Raw genomic sequence first — 5000 nt, forward strand, 5'->3', positions numbered from 1 at the left:
AATTTGAGTGCTTTGTTGGTATCGAGTGATGTGAATATTTGAAGAGAACATGATACCAGGTGGGAAATGCCACGCCCACAGGTCTGTTGTTCTCTCTATCTTCTTCTCCTCCTTCCTTCCTTCCTTTATTCATTCATTAATTCCTTCATTCATTCCTTCATTCCTTCCCTGTCCCTCACCCTCCTCCCCCCCTTCATCCTCTCTCTTTGCCTCCTTCCCTCCTCCCCTCCCTCTCCCTTTCTCTTTGCTTCCTTATCCCCTTCTCCCTCCTTCCCTCCCTCTCCCTTTACCTTTCATTCCTTCTCTCCCCCCCCCTCTCCCTCCCTTCCTCCTACCTAATTGTTGCTATGGTTGCTGAATTGATTGCCTCTTCAGCTACACATATTGGAAAGAGAGAGAGAGAGAGAGAGAGAGAGAGAGAGAGAGAGAGAGAGAGAGAGAGAGAGAGAGAGAGAGAGAGAGAGAGAGAGGGAGAGGGGGGGGGGGAAGAGAGAGACGGGGCAAGAGAAAGGGAGGGTAAGAGAAAGAGTAAGAGAGAGAGAGAGGGAGAGAGTAAGAGATTTATTTACTTGTCTATTCCTTCTTTCTCTTTGTCGACTTCCTCCACCTCCTTTGGCCCTTTCTCACCCTGTCCATTTCTTCCGCTTGTATCTAATACTAATCGTGTCTATCTATTCCCTTCATTTATTCGTCCTCCACTTCTATTATGTTTGTATCACTTCCTCAACCTTTTCCTCTTGTATATTTCTTGCCACTCTCTCCAATTGCTCCTCTTCCACATTCGTTATTTGTTTTCACTTCCTCTATATTTATCTCATCTGTCTGTTTCCTTCATGTATTCCTCTTCCACATCTATTATTTCTTCTTTTTTTATTATTCTTTTTTAGACCTGTTTCCCCATGATCTCTTTGGCGGTCGTATGTCGTGACCTATTTATCTGCTTTCATTCGCGCTCTCTCTCTCTCTCTCTCTCTCTCTCTCTCTCTCTCTCTCTCTCTCTCTCTCTCTCTCTCTCTCTCTCTCTCTCTCTCTCTCTCTCTCTCCCTCGCTCCCTCCCTCTCTCCCTCTGCCTCTCTCTCCCCCTCCCTCCCTCCCTCCCTCCCTGTCTCCCTCCCTCTCTCTCCCTCTCTCTCCCTTCCTTCCTCCCTCCTTCCTCCTCTCCCCCTCTCTCTCTCATTCTCACTCTCTTTTTTATATATATTTCCCTCCTATCTTCTCATTACCTTCACTTGCTTTTGGTTTCAGTTCATAAAGTATAAAGGTTGTGATAAAGGGTGTAGTGCCATGCAAACAACGCCAACACAAGTGTATTTGCCAGTGTCAGACATGCACGAGTGTTGCAGTGTTTGCAGTACTGTTTACTAGTTGTGCATGGCGGTTGTGTGTGTGTGTGTGTGTGTGTGTGTGTGTGTGTGTGTGTGTGTGTGTGTGTGTGTGTGTGTGTGTGTGTGTGTGTGTGTGTGTGTGTGTGTGAAACCACGTCGTTAGATTGGATATAGGAGCGTTTGTTTCTTCTTGTCCTTCCCTTTTCCCTCTTTTCCCTTTTACTTTTTCCTTCGCTTTTTTCTCGCTACTTCCTTATTTGTTTCCCGTTTTTGTTTATTTTCGTCTTTTCCTTCTTTCTCTTTTCATTTCGCCTTTTTCCTTTCTGTTTCCTTTTTTCATTTCCTTTCCCCCTTCCCCTTCCTCTAACCCTTCCCCTATCCCTATCCCTATCCCTACCCCTACCCCTACCCCTACCCCTACCCCTACGCCTACCCCTTCCCCTACCCATACCCCTACCCCTTCCCCTGCCCATTACCTTGCCAAATCCCTTCCCAAATTCCTTCCTCTTCTCCTCTTTCTCCCTCTCTCTCCCTCTTCCTCTCTCTCCCTGTCCCTCTCCCTCTCCTTCTCTCCTTTTCCCCTACCCCTTTCCTCTTCCCCTTCCATCCATATCCTTTTTCCTTTCCCCTTCTCCCCCTTCCCCCCCTTCCCCCTATCGGATTACCCCATAGCCCACCCTTCCCGTCCACAAGGTCGTAGTACCCAGCCTGTGTTTCGAGACTTTGGTCCTAACGAAAGGTCTGGGGTGCCTGGGTTGCTAAAGGTCTTTACGTAATGCCACACACAGATGGAATTTGCCGTTAAAAGGAATATCACGTGCTCAGGAGGACCCGGGCGTTAGTGGGAGGCACTGTAGTCTATTTTGCAACGGCTGCTGTGCTTCATTCACGATTCCGAGTGTTTGAAATGATCTTATAGGGCGTCTGTTTGTGTGTGTGGAGGGGGTGGTGAGTGTGTGTGTGTGTGTGTGTGTGTGTGTGTGTGTGTGTGTGTGTGTGTGTGTGTGTGTGTGTGTGTGAAAAAAAAAAAAACGAAAGAGGGAGTGGAAAAAGTCAGTAAGAAATATAATACAAAGAAAAAGAAGTGAAAATTTGGCCTCTTTAAATATTCTTAATTTCATTTGCATATTAGTGTATTCAATACCATCACTGTGTATATGAGGCGAATGTCAGAAGAGGATAGGAAGAAAGGAGAACAAGAGAAGAAGGAATAAAGAAGAAAGAAGAAAGTTCGTGACATTTTTCATTAATTCCAGCGTGATGACGAAGCAATACGTGTTCACTGTTCACCCTTCATGAGAGGAAGGCAGGGACGCACGAATGTAAATTAGAGATAGACATGCCACTTATACAATTATCAAGGCCAGGTTTTGAACTTAATTTCTGTGAGATGCAACATCTTTTTTTTTTTTCTCTCTTTCTAACAATCTCTCTTTTCTTCTTCTTCTTTTTTTTCCCTCTCTTTTCTTTTCTTTTCTTTTCCCTCTCTCTTTCTCTTTTTCTTTTTCGTTTTTCTCTTTCTATCCTCTCTCTCTCTCCTCTCCTCTTTCTCTCTACCTCCCCCCTCCTCTCTCTCTCTCTCTCTCTCTCTCTCTCTCTCTCTCTCTCTCTCTCTCTCTCTCTCTCTCTCTCTCTCTCTCTCTCTCTCTCTCTCTCTCTCTCTCTCTCTCTCTCTCTCTCTCTCTCTCTCTCTCTCTCTCTCTCTCTCTCTCTCTCTCTCTCTCTCTCTATTTATCTCTCTCTCTCTCTTTTTCCTTTGTCGTTTGTTTCTTTAGAATATGAAACACATGAAATGTTTTTTCTATACAAATAACATTTAATCTTACGTTTAGTCCTCCAAATCAGCTTTGGGGTGCCTGAGTATTTGTCGATATCTCCCTTCCTTCCTTCCTTCCTTCTCCCTTTCCCTCCTTTCTCCCTCCCCTTCTCCCTTTCCCTCCTTCTTCCTCCTCCTCCCCTTCTCCCCTTTTTCTGTCTCCCTTCCTTCTCCCTTTCCCTCCTCCCTTCTTCCTCTCCCTTCCTTCCTTCCTTCCTTCTCACTCTCCCTTCCTTCTCCTTTTCCCTCCTCCCTTCTACCTCTCCCTTCCTTCCTTCTCCCTATCCCTCCTTCCCTCCCTTCCTTTTCCCTTCTTCCCTTCTTACTCTCCCTCCTTTCTTCTCCCTTTCCGTCCCTCCTTCCCTCCCTCTCCTTTTACCTTTCCTTCCTTCCCTCCCTCTTTCTTTACCTTTCTTTCCTCTCTTTCTTCTGCTATTGACCTTATTTAAATATTTCTGTCACTATTAGCAAGGGACTCACGCTTTCTAAAACTGGCAAGAGTAAAAGAGCATGTAAAAAAAAAAAGATGGAATTTAGTCGAGAGCGAACCTCTAATTATACTATACGACCCAATTCGTGACTGTTTGTATCATAGTATTTTTTTTTTTTTTTTTTTTTTTTTGACACTTTCTTGTGGTTTGTAGGTTTGTGGAGGTTTTTAGTAGGTCGGGACATGTGTAGAAAAGTTGGGTCTTTTAAATATTGTATTAAAAGCTGTGCCGTACTTTATACGCGCGCGCACATAAACACACACATATCACACACACACACACACACACACACACACACATACACACATCAATCCACGCGAGAAAATGTCGACTATAGATGTTAGACCTTCAGTTTACAAACTCTCTCTCTCTCTCTCTCACTCTCTCTCTCTCTCTTTCTCTCTCTCTCTCTCTCTCTCTCTCTCTCTCTCTCTCTCTCTCTCTCTCTCTCTCTCTCTCTCTCTCTCTCTCTCTCTCTCTCTCTCTCTCTCTCTCTCTCTCTCTCTCTCTCTCTCTCTCTCTCTCTCTCTCTCTCTCTCTCTCTCTCTCTCTCTCTCTCTCTCTCTCTCTCTCTCTTCTCTCTCTTTCTCTCTCTTTCTCTCTCTCTCTCTCTCTCTCTCTCTCTCTCTCTCTCTCTCTCTCTCTCTCTCTCTCTCTCTCTCTCTCTCTCTCTCTCTCTCCCTCTCTCCCTCCCTCCCTCTCTCCCTCCCCCCCCCTCTCTCTCTCTCTTTCTCTCTCTCCCTCCCTCCCTCCCTCCCTCCCTCCCTCCCTCCCTCCCTCCCTCTCCCTCACCTTCTCCCTCTCCCTCCCTTTCTCCCTCTCCCTCCATTTCTCCCTCTCCTTCTCCTTCTTTCTCCCTCTCCCCCTCCCCCTCCCTCCCCCTAACTCTGTCGGCGTTCACCCTCTCAAAGGAGAAAAACAAAACAAAAAAAATAAGATTTTAAGATTCATTTTATCCGATCTAAGGTACAAAAATCGCCCTTTTTGCTTTTTCCATCGTTTTATTCAGGCATGACGCGGGCGAACCACGGGGGGATTGCGAGGGGGCGGTTGTGACACCCGGCCAGGCTTACAGGCACGATCAGCTTGGGTGTTAAGGGCTCATGAGACTTTGTGATGTGCGCATGACCCGACTGTGGGAAATGTCTGAACGCTCGCTTCGGACTCGTGGCGGGCAGTGTGCTTAGTTGTATAGGCGTCTTTTCTCGTGTCCTCGCCTCTTCTTTCCTCTCCTCTTCGTTTCTCTCTTCTCCTCTCATCTCCTCTTCTCTCTTCTCCTCTCATCTCCTCTTCTCTCTTCTCCTCTCATCTCCTCTTCTCTCTTCTCTCAAATCCTCTTCTTTCTTCTCCTCTCATCTCCTCTCTTCT

At 46.2% G+C, this 5000-nt stretch overlaps 2 protein-coding genes across 3 annotated transcripts in view; both read left to right on the top strand.

The window, feature by feature from the left end:
- The window catches only part of LOC125038086 (transmembrane protein 47-like), a 415038-nt gene that overhangs the window by 60753 nt on the left and 349285 nt on the right, over window positions 1-5000 (top strand). The gene's annotated exons all lie outside the window — the stretch shown is intronic.
- LOC125038084 overlaps window positions 1-5000 on the top strand; it is a 27059-nt gene that overhangs the window by 915 nt on the left and 21144 nt on the right. The window lies entirely within an intron of this gene.

The sequence above is a fragment of the Penaeus chinensis genome, chromosome 24, assembly GCF_019202785.1.
Source record: "Penaeus chinensis breed Huanghai No. 1 chromosome 24, ASM1920278v2, whole genome shotgun sequence".
Taxonomy (NCBI): Eukaryota; Metazoa; Arthropoda; class Malacostraca; order Decapoda; family Penaeidae; genus Penaeus; species Penaeus chinensis.